Source organism: Aricia agestis, chromosome Z (assembly GCF_905147365.1).
Source record: "Aricia agestis chromosome Z, ilAriAges1.1, whole genome shotgun sequence".
Taxonomy (NCBI): Eukaryota; Metazoa; Arthropoda; class Insecta; order Lepidoptera; family Lycaenidae; genus Aricia; species Aricia agestis.
Genome location: NC_056428.1, coordinates 18225286 through 18245795, shown reverse-complemented (window position 1 = coordinate 18245795; position 20510 = coordinate 18225286). Strand labels below are relative to the sequence as shown.

General features: G+C 37.7%; 1 protein-coding gene across 2 annotated transcripts in view; it reads right to left on the bottom strand.

Moving 5' to 3' along the window:
- Positions 1-20510, bottom strand: part of LOC121739093 (forkhead box protein L2-like) — a 63342-nt gene that overhangs the window by 20008 nt on the left and 22824 nt on the right. The window lies entirely within an intron of this gene.

Sequence of the window (20510 nt, the reverse complement as noted above, 5' to 3'; positions counted from 1 at the left end):
TTCACAGCTTGTAGAAAAACGATGTCATGTAGGTATCCTCGTTAATCAAAAGGTCGTGGTGATACTAAAAGACAAACGACATGTCATATAAAGGGCTATTCTTTGTATAATGTCTCCCAATACCGATGTCCGATCCTTTTATGTTTTAATATGATACATTATGATGGCCTATTTTAGATAGATAGATAGATAGATTCTTTATTGCTCACATTAACTAAATAATACAATAATATTTAGTTAATTTACAAATTAGCTCTTAATTTTGAAACCTTTGAATTTTTTTTTCACCGGCTTTTATACTAATCCGACCGGTGTTATTGCAGTTATTGGCAGCCAGTATTGGCTGTGTATAAACTATACCTATGCTTCTTAACACTAGAAAGACCGGAATTTTTTTTGTGTGTTACTTTTTTGCTTTTGCATTTAAGTGATCGTGTAATTATTTATAAATGTAATTAAATTAAATTATAGAACAAATATTCTAGAAAATTATTTAAAAAATCATTTTATATACCTGCTACTGATATAATGACATTATAATGACTTCACAAGATTTATTGGTTTTGTTCCTGTATTTGAGTATAAAATACCGTTTTTTCAGATTTTATATTTTCTCATTTTAGCAATAGAATGGTAAAGTTACTCTTATGTACAGTAATTCACGTCTAGAAGTCATGAACAACTTGATGAAAATACCCTATTTGAGGATAAAACTATTATTTTTCGTGTCGCACTTTTAGTCACAATATTAAAATCTTTTATCACTAAAACTAAAAAAGTACAAAAAATATGCTTTAGAAATGAAATATACTTAAAATTAGCATAAATATAATTCTTTTATCATATTTTCATATACCAGCTATACGGTTGCTTCTGGAAATGTGAAAATATTCACACGGGGGCAGAAAATATGCTGAATTTAAAAGGAAAACTATCACGGCTAAGAAGACTTCCTAAGTTTTTGAGTTATAGTCAACTAAAAAAAATATATTTGGTGAAGTTTACTTTTCGTTCACTTTGAACGTAACTGAGATGATGTTGTTAGTAGTGTAAAACACGATATAAATGTTTCATTGACCTTACAAAAAATTATCAAACACTAGCGGTACTACGGAACTCTATATGCGCGTGGCCCGATACGCACTTGGCCGCCCGGTTTTATTACTATTTATTTTGATTAGCTAGCGTCAAAAATTAAACAATCAACAACGCCGCGCTGGTGAAAAACTCCTGTCAACAAACCTTAGAAACCGGGCATTAGAGTCTTGAAGTAAAGGATTTTATTTTAGATGTATTTATTACTAGCTGTTGCCCGCGACTTCGTCCGCGTGGACTTCAGTTTATAGCGCGCGATATCAACAAAATTGGTGTCAAAAGCTTTTATAAAAAACCCTGGTACCCCTTAAATCAATACAGCTGTGCAGTGTGCACACAATAAGTACTTTATTTTTTATATTAAACTTTATATTTTATGCCAAATTTTAAAGCATATTTAGCCCCCCAATTACACAACTTTACCCATAAACTATTTATCATTGATAGGTTTAGCCCCAATTTCACCAACGTCTGTTAGTGTTAACAGCTTGTTAAAATGTCCTGTCTTCTCTTTCATTCATATGAAAAACGAAACAGCTAACGTGATACTAATTCGAGCATTAACTTTAACAGTCGTTGGTGAAATTTGGTCTTAAGGTTACGTCACTGCCTGCACAGATAAAGTACTGAGTTATTTAATACCGTAGAATAGATATAACAATCGAAAAAAATCGAGACTTAAATGTAAGATGATACCACCTCTTATAGAAAGACTTTTGAGCAAGCGTCAGCGCGATGTACGCACGCCATCTATTATGAATTTTTTGAACAAATTAACGACGCTTACAACCCTTTTTTTCAGTAAAAAAAGTAGCCTATGTTCTTTCTTAGGCTTTAGACTATCTGTATACAAAATTTCATTACAATCGGTTCGGTAGTTTTGGCGTTTGGCGTGAAAGCGAGACTGACAGACAGACAGACAGAGATACTTTCGCATTTATAATATTAGTATAGATTATGTGCACACTGCACAGCTGTTTTTGGGTATTTTGATTAATTAAGAGCCGCGCTACACCGGAATGGCAGCGGCGAGGCGAGCACTTTCTGCGCTGCCATTCCGGTGTAGCGCGGCCCTAAGAGGGGTACCACTTACCAGGGTTTTAAAAAGTTTTTAAATTTGACACAAATTTTGTTGACACCGCGCGCTATAAACTAAAGTCCACGCGGACGAAGTCGCGGGCAACAGCTAGTTATGAATAAAAACAATAATATATAATAAAGTAGGTATGATTAGTTCTGTTACAATAATGAAGTAAAAATTAAAACGCCATATGTTTTCATATATTAGAATTAAAATGTTGATTGCATTGATATATTTTCTGGATGGAATATAGGCCAACACGGTACACTCAAACTCCTTAGAAATGCAGTAGGAGTTCTATAAGATAAGATATATTGATTATTATTATACCAAGTGATAATATTATTAAACATAATATTCTAACGTATTAAAAACTATAAACAAAAACATAATAACTAATAAGTATGATTAGTTCTATGTTACAATGAAGTAAAAAATAAAACGTCATCTGTTGAATCGTATTAGAACTAAAATGTTCATTGCATCGATATATTTCTGGATTTTTTATAATATTATACATAAAATATATTTAAGATTTCTGAAATATTATTTTAATACACATCCAAGACCCAGGAACATTGAAAACTTTTTGTTCCGCCTGCGGGACTCGAACCCAGGACCCCCGGGATGAGCGCTGGCCACGCGCAACGCGAATTAATTTTCATCGATATTTTCATGGAAATAAGATATTTTCCCACATCAAAATGTAGCCTATGTCCTTTCTCAGACTCTTCTGTGTACAAAATTTCATTGCAATCGGTTCAGTAGTTTTGGCGTGAAATCGAGACAGACAGACAGAGATACTTTCACATTTATAATATTAGTATAGATTTTTTAACAAAAAATCGAACCCGACTTCCAAGGTAAAAACAATATTCTTAAAATGACTTAAAAGGTATGAAATAAATCTTATTATTGATTAGTGCCTTTTTCAAAATTCGACTTAATCTCAACGAATTCTGTACTCTATTTTCATTCGTTTCTTCATTCGAAGTCGGTACCAGCCCAGAACTGAGATACTTGAGATCCTACTAATATTATAAAGGCGAAAGTTTGTTTGGATGTATGGATGTATAGATGTGTGGATGTGTGGATGTATGGATGTTTGTTACTCTTTCACGCAAAAACTACTGAACGGATTTTAATGAAACTTTACAATAATATAGCTTATACATCAGAATAACACATAGGCTACAATTTTAACCGACTTTCAAAATGGAGGAGGTGTTATGTTCGTTTTCTTATGTTCAACGATTACTCCGCCGTTTGTAAATTGATTTTCAAAATTTTTCTTTTGATATGTAGGGTATCATCCCAATTTGATATTATATTCACAAAAGTGGTGATCTGATGAAGGATCCATACGTAATCGAGGGAACTCCTCAAAATTTATGGTGACTTCGGTTTCGTGAGAAGTATTCTAAGCATATGCTACAAACAAATAACATTTTGCACCGAGGTATACCTGGTATACCGTGATTGGGAAGGTGCTGAGAGAACTCCTGATTCTTTATAGATACAAGTTTGGCAGTTTCGGCGTTGTTTTAAGAACGGAAAGCATATGCTACTATGCAAATTACATTCATCATCATCATCATCACTACCATAATATTATACCATGCATCATCCCATGATTATGAGCCTTTTCATAGTCTTTTAGATCGAGGCTCGAGTTTGTCAAGCGATAATTTTAAAAAATCTATACCTAATATTATAAACCTGAAGAGTATGTTTGCTTGAATGCGCTAATCTCAGGAACTACAGGTTCGATTTTAAAACCTATTTCAGTGTTAGATATCTCATTTATCGAGTGAGGCTATAGGCTATATTATATTATCACGCTAAGACTTATACGACCGAAGAAACTCAGGAAAATGTGGTAAAAACGGGGAAAATATTAGAAAGGGTTTATCTCACGAACTACTGGAGCAATTTTTATAGCAATATTTGGCACTTATATAGAGTAGACCGCATGAAAGGAGTATTTATAGCTATTTTTATTCGAAAATGTACGGTTTCTGTGAAATTCCTAATTTACGCGGGCGAAGCCGCGCGGGACACCTAGTAGGTCATATAACTTAGCCAGTATAGCGGCAACAGATATTTCAGAAGTCTAGCTGTAGCGGTTCTTGAGTTACAGCCTGGAGACAGACGGACAGACATTAAAGTCTCAGCAATAGGGTCCCGTTTTTACCCTTTGGATACGGAACCCTAAAATGTCACGTTCGTCGTATCATGGGAGTCCGCCTTAAATATAAACTTTATTTTATTTTTAGTATTTATTGTTATAGCGGCACCAGAAATACACAATCTGTGAAAATTTCACAAGCCTAGCTATATCGGTTCTTGAGATACAGACAGACGGACAGACATCGAAGTCTCAGTAATAGGGTCCCATTTTTACCCCTTGGTTACGAAACCCTAAAAAAAAACCCGTGTACTCTTGTACACGGGTTCGTGTAAAAAGAGCCATTAATTAAAAATACACTTTTTTTTCCTTAAACTTTGTTTTTTCTAAGATTTTATAACCCTTTCAGACCTACCGTGCACAATTAAAGAGTAGAAAGTACATTACGTTTTTTTTTTTAAGAAATGTATTAATAAAATTAAATTTAACGTATTGTCGTCGCTTACGAACACTATAAAGTATTTAAAGGTACAAAAATTGATACCAGTTATTTGTGGCGGTACCCACAATTCGCCTAACTATCCTACATCGCGCTATCGAAGTTTCGGCGATATAACTTCTGAAATAACGTCAGCGGACCGCTTTCCACCATTTTCACCTCGAATGAACTACCCATAGAATATTGAATATCCACAATTATACACTAAAGCTGAGGCTTAACCTACGCGTCAGTGACGGAGCGTCAAGTTGCGTCAAGTTGTCGAATGTGTTTTTTGTATACAAAACACACATTTGACAACTTGACGCTCAGTCACTGACGCGTAGGTTTGTTCTAAGCTTAATCATGAAACATATTCAAAGCTCGGTATCGCGTACTACTAATATTATATATTCTGTGGTATCGCTTTCGTGCTAAAAGTTTCTGGAAGAACTTGAGAGGTAGGGAGCTTAGCATAATAATTAAGCGTATTAATTTGAACATCTACTCTAACCTATTATCCAGCCTATATAATATATAGGCTGGTTATCTTATATATAAAATTCTCATGTCACAATGTTAGCTAGCGTACTCCTCCGAAAGGGCTTTACTGATTTTTACCAACTTTTATATGCATATTCAGTAAGTCTGAGAATCGGCTACTGGGTTCTTTTTTATATTGATAAGTGCAACTGTTGAATAAATAATAGTAAATAATTACAACTCGAGACTGACGGCGACCATTGTTTGTGAGACGGGATAGCGATGGACGTTGCCATGGTGCCACTTATTTAGTTACTTCAATAAAATAATATAGTGAAATACTTTTTATGGTTTGCCGGGACAGCTAGTTCTACATAAAAAACACATATTGAAATAGGTATGTAGAGACTAGAGACCTAAAGCTGACAGGAAATGAGTTACATCAAGAGTTACGGTGACTGGCATGGTATGTATGGTACTCGTGGTACTCGTGGTGTGTACGGTCGCAGTGCGTCAGTGGCGCGAGGCGGCGGAGGCGCGGGAGCGGACGGTATCGAGTTCGGCGGGTATTGTGTGTGAAACAATGAGTATTTATAAAACATTTAGCCGGCCGCGGTATCGTTCGCGAATTAATAACAAATAACATGCCACCGCCACTTCTCACTGTTGGATAACGTTTACGGCCTCTTAGATAACTCGTGTAACGCCATGACCTCACCCGCCTGCTTAAACACAATATAATATACTCATTACGAGCTCCCAAGTCCCAGCCAGCTCGTGGTCTCCCTGATCGTATGTTGTAATTTTCTCGCGGCCTCGGCGGGGCCGGCACTGTCGCGGTTGGAGTTAGGCCGGTAGGACAGTTTTAGTAGTTAGGCTGCAGCTGTCGTTTAACATCGCTTTGGGTTATCGCATCGCATATAATATGTTTTTGCATATGCGAATGCATATAATGGCATATTTTACGCGATAGCGCATATTTTGGCAATTTTTCGGCGATAGTGCATGTTGTTTGATTGTGCATGAGGCCACGAACAGAGGTACGATAGAAGAAAATACTTCAAATATGTGGCCCCACCCCTGTTTGAAAACCTTTAATAAAACCTTTAATGTCAACGCCGCGCGCCGGAAAGTTTGTGAACCTAGAGTGGACATACTATGATTACAACACAAAATTCATTTTTTTGCTTAGGTATGCCAGAAGGGGCACGGAGTATTTTATTAATAACATCTATTAGTAATCGACTTGCTAAAAATAATGAATTTATAGAGAAACGGAAGAAGATCCTGCCGTGCCCCCGGCCCGGAGCCCCGGCCCGCAGCCCTGAGCGACGAACACAATATTCGCGCTCGGCTGTAATCGACACGCCGACATCATATTGCTCTGCTCGTTACGGTAATGAGAGGATTACGTCGAAATTAGATCGAATTATACGTTAGCTAAAATATCGACAGCTACATAGAGGAGACCGGAGACGTCACACTCTAAACAGCGGATTCTATAGAGTCACCGTAACGGCATAGTAAAAGGAGGGGAAGTAAGTTATCTTCATACAAAGGCACCGCGCGCGGCTTGTATGTGTGCGCCATAGTATCAAATATCAATGCGTCGCCACTCGCCACGTACGCCGTACGGCACACAACAAAATCTCGGCGGTACCAGCCTCTATTAACTGGCCGAGATTTTGTTGTGTGCCGTACGTGGCGACGCATTGATACTATGGCGCACACATACAAGCCGCGCGCGGTGCCTTTGCATGAAGATAACTTGCTTCCCCTCCTTTTATAGGATACGTAGGGGAAGATTCAACATAGACTGGACCGGGTGTCATATTATGAATGTCCGATTAGAATAATAATCGCCGACGTTATGTGTAACATTTAATTGCGCCCGAGTAGTGCGTCAGGGTTTCAGCTTTCCACATCCGTCCCGACAATGTGAAAACTGCTTGCGCGCTAAATCGTTCGCTGACGGAGCTGCATGTAATACGTTAGGTGTCGAATTCTCGAATTCTGAGACGCCATCGGGTCCCCAATTGTGAGTAGAACAAAGATGTATCGGGCGATACGGCGCGTTAGAACCTGAAGCCCCGACGATACTCCGTACAAAGGTAATTGTTCTCCTTAACGATAACTCGAGTATGTTCTATGTAAAGCGCTGCAGCCGCTAGACGAGTCCGCCCGAACGATATCCGTCCGTAATACAACCTCCGACGGATTGTTTAGCCTTGCAGCTTTCTCTGCATCAGTTTTTAATTGTTTTTTTTTCTGACGCACGGTTGCCTAATCAGCGCAAACACGGGTGGTAAGATTCGCTAACAGCCCAGCAGGTGCACAACTTACAATATGTTGTGTAATGGTCTGGAAAACTTTTATTATTTCAGTAACCGACACATATTGCATAACCTCATGTATTTGCAAGTATCCATGTTTTTGGTTTTATACAGAAGAAGAATCTTGGCTTTCGAAGTATAATAACTAGTAGTAAAATCTAGATATTCGAGCGCAGGACTAAACGAACGTTCGGGCATGCGAAAATCAGGAGTTTGACTCTCCCATAATGGGGTTTTTATTTCATGAGTAAATTATCATACTCGAACTCTGCCATCCTGTTACTAAAATCAATTATAGCAGTGGCATCAGTTATCACCGTCCGATGAGTGTTACCCTGCGAATGGTAAAAACTATCGTTTTTATTATTCGTAGGTGTTACCCCAGTCAAGTTAGACATTTTTGAGGTTGCATAAATTCGCACCAAGCTGAAAATCACAAATAAAACTTGAAAGTTCCCCGATAATTCCCAATTCCCATGTAGGTTATAATGCTACATTTTTTTTCGAGGTCAAAGGTCCAAAAAAATTGTTTCTCACGATTTTCGGCGAAGCGGTAAGTTTCTTGATTTTTCATAAAAATACTTTTTTTTTATGACAAAATTGTAGGCCATAAAATTGTCAGCAAAATTATATTCGTACTTCCTTCATACAGTCACTGTTTTTGAAATACTAGAGATCACCCAATGGTCGAAATTCGACCTTACTTTCAACGACATTAGGACTACTACTTATATTTTGTAAAAAAAAAATATTGACTTTATCATAGTTTTTTCAATTCTTGTCTCTGGGACTCAGCTGATCTCCGACTGGCCGTTTAAGCATTGTCTAATAGTATCTAAAATTAAATAAAAAAAAACAATAATCCATTTTCAATTTGTCAACTTGTTGTCAACAGACTTCAACCATGAATTAAAGAGTATAATTCGTATGTATGTATATAGGCTTGTCACTCAAAAATCTGTCATTTTTCCTAGTAGTAGTGTCGTAGTGTATGTAACGTGTTTGTTTGTTACAATGTTTGTTATAACCTGTATAATGTATGCCTATGCTTATGTCTTTTATGATAAGAATCTTTTTTTTTCTCACTCTCTCACGATTTTACACAGATTTTAATTTTTTCTCGGACCTTTATTTTCATATTTTGACCACCGCTTCTCATCTAACTAATCCTAGGAAGATAAAAAAGGTTGCATTTGATAGAGAGAAACTCATCAACTACAATTATTATAGTAATTTGTGTTACAGGAATTTATTTAAAAAAAATGAAAAACAGAAAACAAAGGTTAATGTAAAAAAGGAAAAAAAAAATATTGGCTTTTTGTGGGAGATCTAGCTCAAACATATTATTTGTAGGGGAGCTTCATGCTCCAGCCGGACGCGCACAAAATTCGTAGGGCCATAGAGGCCCTACGAAATTTGAGTCCGGGTTTCCTACAGTCAGCGACCTTAGCTAGTATCGAAATTACCGGTCGATGAGTCCTCCCGTCTGTCTCACTGTAATCCAAGTATGTTATATACGTCTATCTAACTTTGTGTTCGCAATAATTATATAATGTTTTGCGGTCGTTCTACTATCTGTGCGAATGACGTTGCGAATTTTCCAATCTTTGTAGAGGTTAAAGACGAAGTAGCGACCGTACGTAGAGAACGCGCCCTCTAGATATACCTGTGACGCGCCGCCCGTGCGAGCAAATCCTGACTTTCTTTACGCATTTAAGGCCCCGTATTCCCAAAAACGGACGATTTTCAAGATTTAAAAGTGACAGTAGACACAAAAATATAGTAATTTAAATTCTGAAAAAAAATATATGTGTTAGTTAAGGATCTAACACAGTGGAATTTATATTCCATTACACAATATCATGAACTTCACTCGATAGAAAAAACTTACCTCTTTTTTTAACGAATTTTCCATACTATGTCCAAATTATTTGGAATTTTCAGATAATTTTTACACTCAATTAAAGACAAAGAATATATCTAGGGCGATTCGTTCTTTTGACTCGATCTAATTGATGTATAAAAAAACGATCAAAAAACTATAAAATAGCAGGCGCAAAGTGTGTGACTGAAAGCGTACCAGCCGAACCTTCAAACGTCCAAATAATTTGGACATAGTATGGAAAATTCGTTAAAAGTAGAGGTAAGTTTGGGATTTTTTCCTATCGAGTGAAGTTCATGATATTGTATAATGGAATATAAATTCCACTGTGTTAGATCCTTAACTAACACATATATTTTTTTCAGAATTTAAATTACTATATTTTTGTGTCTACTGTCACTTTTAAATCTTGAAAATCGTCAGTTTTTGGGAATACAGGGCCTTAAATAGAAAGGTTATCTAAAATTACAGGCCTCGCCTTTTGCAATAATTAATTTGTACAGATTGCGCATTGCCCGGAGCCCCGGGAAGTTTTACTTACTTAAGTACTAATTACACTGCGCTCTAAGAATTACTTCAAAGTACGATAATATAGTGTCACCGTTCACTTCAGAAGCTAAAAGAATTTGTGACGGGCTAATCCATAAAGTTAATATACCTAGCGGCATAGAGTAACAAACGCCTGAGCAAGCGAGATGTCACTATCAGTAACACTGCGTGGTAAAAAGAGACGTGTGATACATGAGCAGCACTTTTTTTTGACGTCGAGAGGCACGTGCCGCACTTTGACAATTTAATCTCATAGAATTCATGTTCAATCATGCTTGTGTAAGTGTATACGTACATATTTTTTATTTGTTGATTAGAACTGAATATGAATGTATATAGAGAATTTGAATACGCTAATCCTCAAAATCTTGACTGAAAGAATGAGTATATTACTCCGAGATTTAGAGAACTTATGCCAGCCTCAAAGGATGAGATAATACACACAGATGAAAACCAATTTCGGTTTCGTTTGACAGCTCGAGATTGTTTCTCTATTCCGCTAGGTATATTAACTTTATGGGCTAATCACAATACAAATCATAACTAAAGAATTACAGTAAATGTAGAGTAAATAGCAATAATATTATTATAGCGCAAAATGACTATGTAGCACGGTTCGAACGAACCCGCGTAGCTTTCGTAATTTTATTGAAACGCAGCGTATTGATATAAAGATAACGGCATCGTAAATGAATTAGCCCCGCACACACTACTACGCTACAGGCAGAATCGATTATGATCGTAATGAAATCGATTTGTGTGTTAAGTGCGGTGCATTAACGCCGTCCTCACATTTGTACCTGATCCGTCACGTCTGCGTTTCCGCAATTTTACTACCTCCGCTGCTTCTGCCCATGTATGGGAGGTTCAGTCATCACAATATGATATTTCATCACCTTATTAGGTCAATTTTATAGTCACGAATTGGAATGAAATACAAGTTTACACTTGCGACGAACGTGGAGAGAATATTATGCTTACATCAACGCAGTCATATTAGTGAGGGAGCCCTAGAAGATTTTTTTATTATTATTATCTATACATCTATACATATAAATAAAATTGGAGTGTCTGTTTGTAATATTAAAATAACCGTTTTTTACTACATGCATATGAATATTTAGACGGTACTTACACCAAAATAAAAATTTTTGGAATTTCTGTCTGTCTGTATGTCTGTCTGTTTGTTTCGGCTAATCTCCGAAATGGCTGGATCGATTTTGACGGGACTTTTATTGGCAGATAGCTGATGCAATAAGGAGTAACTTAGGCTACTTTTTAACCGACTTCCAAAAAGGAGGAGAATATTTTTTTCTTTTTTATTTTTTTCTATTTTATACTTTGTTGACGCGGACGAAGTCGCGGGTAACAGCTATATTATATAACTAGCGACCCGCCCCCGCTTCGCACGGGTAAAAAATATATAGCCAATGTCACTCACTGATTAAATGAGTTTTTAATCTAAACTAATATTATAAAGAGGTAAACTTTGTTTGTTTGTTTGTTTACTCATAGATCTACTACTACTACTCGACTATATGTGGGAGAGCCATGCTTCGGCACGAATGGGCCGGCTCGACCGGATAAATACCACGTTCTCACAGAAAACCGGCGTGAAACAGCGCTTGCGCTGTGTTTCGCCGAGTGAGTGAGTTTACCGGAGGCCCAATCCCCTAACCCCTACCCTATTCCCTTCCCTACCCTCAACTATTCCCTTCCCTTCCCTTCCCTACCCTCCCCTATTACCCTATTCCCTCTTAAAAGGTCGGCAACGCACTTGCAGCTCTTCTGATGCTGCGAGTGTCCATGGGCGATGGAAGTTGCTTTCCATCAGGTGACCCGTTTGCTCGTTTGCCCCCTTATTTCATTAAAAAAAAAAAAAACTAAGAGCTGATAACTAAATCAGTCATGACTCATGACTCATGTAGCTTCAGCTGTGTTAAAAATCTGCGTACTGCGTGCAGATTATCAGAAAAGGTTGTTCAGGGAAGTAGCTAACGGAGTTTTAATACAGCTGAACCTACATTTTTTTCTTTTTTTCCCCACCCCACTACTCCCACACCCATCGCCCACGGCCAGCCAGCACGCAGATTATCAGAAAGGGTTGTTCAGGGAAGTAGCTAACGGAGTTTTAATACAGCTGAACCTACATTTTTTTCTTTTTTTCCCCACCCCACTACTCCCACACCCACCGCCCACGACCTGCCAGCACGCAGATTATCAGAAAGGGTTGTTCAGGGAAGTAGCTAACGGAGTTTTAATACAGCTGAACCTACATTTTTTTTCTTTTTTTCCCCACCCCACTACTCCCACACCCATCGCCCACGGCCAGCCAGCACGCAGATTATCAGAAAGGGTTGTTCAGGGAAGTAACTAACGGAGTTTTAATACAGCTGAACCTACATTTTTTTCTTTTTTTCCCCACCCCACTACTCCCACACCCACCGCCCACGGCCTGCCAGCACGCAGATTATCAGAAAGGGTTGTTCAGGGAAGTAGCTAACGGAGTTTTAATACAGCTGAACCTACATTTTTTTCTTTTTTTCCCCACCCCACTACTCCCACACCCACCGCCCACGGCCTGCCAGCACGCAGATTATCAGAAAGGGTTGTTCAGGGAAGTAGCTAACGGAGTTTTAATACAGCTGAACCTACATTTTTTTCTTTTTTTCCCCACCCCACTACTCCCACACCCACCGCCCACGGCCTGCCAGCACGCACATTATCAGAAATGGTTGTTCAGGGAAGTAGCTAACGGAGTTTTAATACAGCTGAACCTACATTTTTTTCTTTTTTTCCCCACCCCACTACTCCCACACCCACCGCCCACGGCGTTGTCCACATAAACTGTACTTTGAGATAAAATAATTTATTTTGATAAGGATTATTATCATGAGTAAAATAAATGCATTTAAATGTAGTCCAAAAAAAATCAAGATTTTTAAATAAAAATATGGTTGTTGTGCCTCACTTGACATAGATAGGTATAGTGTGTCGCGGACATTTTTGTAGATATTTATAAGATCTACATTTACTTAGAACATTGTATGGTTCTATCTTTTATAGTTTTGGGCAGCGTACGCAAAATAAGAAAATTTTCTGGTTGTTTCCGAAAAACTGAAATATCTTACGGAACCCTATATTTTCCAAAATAAAAAGTAGCCTATGTTACTCGTAAATAATGTAGCTTTCGAATGGTGAAAGAATTTTTAAAATCGGTCCAGTAGTTTTTGAGCCTATTCGTTACAATTAAACAAACAAACATACAAACAAAGTTTACCTCTTTATAATATTAGTATAGACTAGCTGTTGCCCGCAACTTCATCCGCGTGCATGTATGTTATTAAAATGGAGATTTAAAAAATTTAACACCCATCTACGACTGTTTTATTTCGATCTATATTACTCGTACACACGAAATTTTTAATTTACATCAAAGACCCACGGAACTTGAACCTCAGATACTTATCGTTTTGAAAAATCCTTTCTTCGAAGACCGCTTGGCGTGGACAGGTGAATGGGGCCACAGGACAGAGGAAAGGAACATGTGACAGAGATAGAGGATAGACTTCAGAAGACGGGATTTAAATATGTAGGCATCTATCCCTCTTTAACTTACCTCTTATTCTCAGATTAATCTACAATTAAATCACAATTTCGAGGAGTTTCTTAATTCCATTACTTATCAAGTCACCGTTTTTAGGAGTCCGTACCCAAAAAAGGGTAAAAACGGCCGGGACTCTATTACTAAGACTTCGTTGTCTGTCCGTCTGTCTGTCTCCAGGCCGAATCTCAAGAACCGTTATAGATAGAGTTCTAAAATTTTTACAGATTATGTGTGTGTTTATCTGTTGCCGCTATATCAAAAAATACTGAAAACAAAATAAAATCAATATTTAAGGGTGGCTCCCATACAACAAACATAATTTTTTTGCTCGATATCAATAATGACTACAGGCAGGCAGTTGAAATTTTCACAGAATCCTTAATTATATGTGTACTTTAATTATCAATTATAAAATTGAATATAATTAAAATTTTAATTTTTCCCATACAAAAACACAACTTTTGGCCTATTTTTTCTCTATAACGGTATGACCCTTCGTGCGCGAGTCCGATTCGCACTTGGCCGATTTTATTGTAAACATGGTATCAAATTCGGGCAATCAATACAACAAAAAAAGGATTTTGAAAATCTGACTACAAACAGCAAAGTAAACATTAACTCCTCCTTTTTTTAAAGTAGGTTAAAAAAGTATCTAAGATGTTGAACAGGGATGTAAGGTATTCGAATTTCATTGAAATCGGTCCAGCGGATTCAGAGATTAGCCTGTACAAACAGACAAACAGACAAACAGACAGAGAAACAAAAATTTCAAAAACAGTTAAAATGTGTTCTATTACTCTTCTACTATGCCCCTGACTCGTTTTTTCAAGTTTATTTTCAATGTACAAAAATTTTACCTCTACGATTTTATTATAAGTATAGATATAGATATTCTATTGATAGATTACTAACAAGCTATTTTTTTGTGAGTTATAGTGAGTTATATTTTGATAAGACTAACATTTTTATTTTTGAAAAATCTCGAAAGTGGTAGCTTGCAGAGATAGAAAGGATTTCATACTTTGACTTGATGATCCTAAAATATGGATTGTTTTATTTGTAGGACAAGGTCACTCTTAAATTATATTTAAACTATTAACCTACCAATATACAAAAAATCAGCTGGTTAGGGTCCCGTTTTACGGTTCTGTAATCAATAAAACTTGGTTGACTACTGTACCCTAAAACGGACCACTTTCGAGATTTTTCGAAAATAAAATGTTGTTCGTCTTATCAGAATGTAGCTCTACTCACAAAAAATTAGCTTGTTAGTAATCACAAAAGGCTCCCTGGCTATATTGTATTTCACGCTGATGAAAATAGCTAGCTCAAAATATTCAACTTCAGCAAAAGAGTCAGCAATAGATTAAATAATTATATATTTACACTTAGAAATATTTTCCGTCCAGACTAATTGTCTACCTCAGAAGTGACTAAGAAGCCTCAAAGAAAAAAAAGTAAAATACCTACCTTGAAAAATTTAAAATAACAAAAAAACTTGACGACTTGGCTTGAATGTGATCTGAAAAATAGATAGACTTGACTTCCCTTTTTTACATTTTATGTTGTATTTGTTGGGATTTTATTAAAAATATATTTTGCCATACTTATCACAAAAAATTAGCTTGTTAGTAATCACAAAAGGCTCCCTGGCTATATTGTATTTCACGCTGATGAAAATAGCTAGCTCAAAATATTCAACTTCAGCGAAAGAGTCAGCAATAGATTAAATAATTATATATTCGCCCTTAGAAGTATTTTCCGTCCAGACTAATTGTCTACCTCAGAAGTAACTAAGAAGCCTCAAAGAAAAAAAAGTAAAATACCTACCTTGAAAAATTTAAAATAACAAAAAAACTTGACGACTTGGCTTGAATGTGATCTGAAAAATAGATAGACTTGACTTCCCTTTTTTACATTTTATGTTGTATGTTGTATTTGTTGGGATTTTATTTAAAAAATATATTTTGCCATACTTATCCAATGTTTAAAATTGATTCATTACTAAAACAACGGATTGTCCATTTACATGAACGACAGTCTACACATGGATATTAGTTATTACCTCTATTGTTATTAATTTGACTTAACGTAGACTGTAGAGCAGTGGTTCTTAACCTTTTAGTCATCCTACTAATCCTACTAATATTATAAAAGCGAAAGTTTGTTTGGATGTATAGATGTATGGATGTATGGATGTTTGTTACTCTTTCACGTAAAAACTACTGAACGGATTTTAATGAAACTTTACAATAATATAGCTTATACATCGGAATAACACATAGGCTACAATTTTCACCGACTTTCAAAATGGGGGAGGTGTTATGTTCGTTTTCTTATGTTCAACGATTACTCCGGCGTTTGTTAACCGATTTTCAAAACTTTTCTTTTGGTATATAGGGTATCATCCCAATTTGGTATTATATTCACAAAAGTGGTAATCTGATGAAGGATCCATAAGTAATCGAGGGAACTCCTCAAAATTTATAGGGAAACATGTGGTGACTCCGGTTTCGTGAGAAGTATTCTAAGCATATGTTACCAACAAGTAAGATTTGCTGAGAGTACTCGTGATTCTTTATAGATACAAGTTTGGGAGTTTCGGCGTTGTTTTAAGAACGGAAAGCATATGCTACTATGCAAACTACATTCATCATCATCATCACTACCATATTATACCATGCATCATCCCATGGTTATGACTTATAAGACTATAATGACCCTGTTATTGGTACTTTTCATAGTCTTTTAGATCGAGGCTCGAGTTTGTCAAGCGATAATTTAAAAAAATCTATACCTACCTAATATTATAAACCTGAAGAGTATGTTTGCTTGAACGCGTTAATCTCAGGAACTACAGGTCCGATTTAAAAAACTTATTTTAGAGTTAGATAGCTCATTTATCGAGTAAGACTATAGGCTATATTATATTATATTATCACGCTAAGACTAATACGACCGAAGAAACTCAGGAAAATGTGGGAAAAACGGGGGAATTGGGAAATATTAGAAATTACGAACTACTGGAGCAATTTTTATGGCAATATTAAGCACAGATATAGAGTAGACCAAGTGAAGGGAGTAGTGAAGGGAGTAGGGTATATATAGGGGCATAAGCTATTTTTTATGGGAAAATGTACGGTTACTGTAAAATTCCCAATTCACGCGGGCGAAGCCGCGCGGGACATCTAGTGGGAGAATATTTTTTTTACTTGTTTTATGACGAAATATGAAAGTAGGGGTTAAATTAGGGGACCTATATTTTTTTTTTGAAAATGTGGTCATTTTCATTTATAAAACTTGGTTTTTAATTCTGATCACTCTAAAATGACTTAAGCGCCAAATGACGTCATTGGTACGGTTGAACAACAAAATACCTTTGCAGTTTGCACGTCTTATCTGATTTCTTAAAAAAAAACTGTCAGTACTGTCACTGACTTTGTGGTACTTTGTTTTGAGGTTATTGAATTCGTTATTGTGTTTAGATCTGCATTATTTTCGTTCGTATAAGCAAAGGTGTGTATCGTATCGTATTCTGCCGTACCAATGACGTCACAAGTGGATTTTTCGTTTTAATCTTTTTCCTCGGAAATTAATGATTAAAAAAATCTGTGTTTTTTTTAGGACTTCGGAAATAAAAACAAAGAAATGGTATTTTTTATTTTTGATGATTAATTAAATGAAATGTTGTCAATTGTCTTGTCGGGGACCACACAGTTGGTTTACATAAATTAAGGGTTGTTTGATAAAGAAAACAAGCACAATTATAAAATTGTGCTTGTTTTCTTTATCAAACAACCCTACAACAAAATTATAAAATTAGCACAATTTTTTGGCAAAAATCTAAAAGTTACAGATTTAAATTTAATGTAATTTTTGGTACTGACTCTTTACTGATTTCTGAATTCTCATATATTATTAGGATGGCTTGGAATGCGGACCACTTGGAATGCCTCCAGGGACCACCAGTGGTCCGCGGACCACCGGTTAAGAACCAGTGCTGTAGAGCTATAGGTAATAATATTCTTAACCGCGCCTTAGCTGTCGAATCTTGTCGAATCTGAGGGCAAACTACATAATATTATCTACAGTAATTTTCAAATTTTGTTCATAATTATGTAATATGATAACTGACTTTAAATCATTAAACACATATTTCACATCATAATATAATATGATACTAGTCTCTGAGTCACGAGTCGCGTCGAGCACTCGATTTAAACAATAAGCATAAAGTTCAGCGCATTATAGCGGCTATTGTTTGAAGAAATCTAGCTCGGAACGAGTGCAATATCTGAGGGATCGGAGTCAGAAATAGTTTAGTGCCGGTGGGACCGGACGGCGTAAACGCGTAACGCCAATCAAACGGCAATTCGGGCCGCGGCTCGGGCTATCGATGAATTTCCGCCGTTGACACTTAATAACTATAAGCGGGCTATTGCCGGCCTGCTGCGGCTATTGCGGGCTCAATGAACAATCGCCTCGTAAATAAGCCGGGACGTTCGGAGCGGGACGAGAGTGGTACGCGCCGCCCCGCACCGCCGCGCCGCCCCGCGCACCTACACAGTGCACTCGCCTACGCACCGCCGCGCCGGGGAGCCTAGCGACTACGATCCAGTAGGCCTACCACGAAAGCGTTTTGAGACTCAAACAATCGGACGAGAATGCCGCGTATAGCGTAATGCCGCCGCTCTAACAACGTTATTTCACGTTTGTAAGAGTAGTCCTACTCTCGTACGAGAATGTTGCGTCCGCAACATTCTCGTACGATTGTTTGAGTCTCAAAACCGTTTCGTGGTACGGGCCCTATTACCAGACCGACCGCTTAGCTACATTCTCGTACGATTGTTTGAGTCTCAAAACCGTTTCGTGGTACGGGCCCTATTACCAGACCGACCGCTTAGCTTGGTTACAATTAAAAAACTTCTTGTTTGGCTTATGTATAATTTTTAATTTCTTACTGCGGAAGATGTAACAATCCACCACATTCCTATCCCCAGACCCACAATAATTAGCGCCACATTTCTGCATCGCGCTATAATAACTGCAAAAATGGTTTCGGTCACGGTGGCCAGTTTCATAGAAACCAGGCCAGTTACGCAGGAGTAATTTTATAGTGCCCAAGTGTGTGAGCACTACACAAAAGCCCTCTCTGTTAGTCTGTTCCTTAATTCTCATAACCCAGTGGGACGGACGACCGACACGACTGGCGAGAGATCAGGAGCAGGACCGACTTTTTACATGCCCATCCAACGCATGGATCAACTTACTTGTCAGACAATCAGGTGATTAGCCTGCATTGTTCTAACTAAACTTGGAAATAACATGTTTCCATCGCGGGAATCGAACCCACGACCTCCGAGTCAAGAGCCACGCTCTAAAGCACTGGACCACGGAGACGTTCATCATCGCACTATCGGTATACGACAGTTTTGAGCAATCAATTACGTGGGCTTCGGCCTGACCGAGTATACCACCTCGCCCAGTAGAAGGATCTTCCTTTTCGGCCACCATTCGTGAGGTGTGATGATACAAACATAGGCTCAACCCCACCAGGCAGTTAGATTCCAAAATTGAGAGAGCCATCGCGGTACCGTTTATAATGGCAGCTTTTTAAAGGAGATACTTATGAGGCGACTTTTAATTACTCCAAAAAAGCTACGTTGAAATTTGAAGTATGTAACTAACGTTCTTTATGAAACTTTTTAGGGTTCCAAAAACACAATAATTATTGCCTATCTTTGGTACGAAACCCTGCGGTGCAAGTCGGGCACGCACCTGGCCGATTTTTGTATCATGACGTGTGCGGTGTGGCATTCTGAGTTTTAAAATATTTTCCTCCAAATGTAATGGTACCAAATATTATTTGGTTACATCAAAGTGCGGAAAAACGTTAACTAACAACATTCAACAGGTAGAGCGCTACCGTCGGACTTCGGAGCCGGAGGGCCAGCGCGGTGGTAGGTAACTCAATACGGACGTAATTGGGGGCCCCGGGCAGCACGAGCCCCAAATCGGTAGCGTTACACTCTGACTCCGGGCCAATCGCTAGTAATTAATCCCGCACCCCACCCCGCGGACGCCCCACCTCGCGGACCCCGGGCTAAACGTATCCGCTAATGACTCATGACAGACTTAGGCGACCGTCTTCGTGCATGGAAACGTCGCTTGCCGTTTTATGGGATAGTTGAAACACGAATATAGAAGAAGTTCGTAGAGAAGGTAATTTCATTGGTTCAAAATGAAGTACCTCAGAGAAATAGGCTTGCTTGATATTTTAGTTATATGCGAAATAAGTAGATAAGCGATTAATTAATACAAAACTTCCTCCCCCTCCCCACCTCCTCCAGTCGTGTTCCTCATATCTGAGGGTCGTTACCTCCCCCTTCCATGACCTTCCTTCTAATGTTCTTACGCCAGCTGTTCTACCCTCGGCCACTCGAAGAGCGTCGTAGACGGTGGACTCAAGTGTGGTGCGGATTTGATCAATTATACATAACTTCCTAACTGGGTTGAATTCCAGCTGAGGAAGGCTCGAAGACAGAACACTAAATTTAATGAAAATTTAATGAAGATGCTTGTGAATGAGCTAGTGCTCGCATTAGGAACCAAAATATAATGAATTTCTGTCGATGTCTTCCAATTTGTCCTCTTACTAATAAAGATAATATTTCGTAGTATACATATAACTGTTCCAGGTCCGCTGTCTTTGTCCGTCATGCGATTTATCTAATATACCAGACAAAGTCAAACAGACCGTGCAATAAACATAGTTAATAGTTATATTATTACTTATTATTAATTACATGAAGGATTGAGTATAAGACAAGGGAACGTTTTGCCTCTGCGTGCAAATTTTTAAAATTTTTCGACT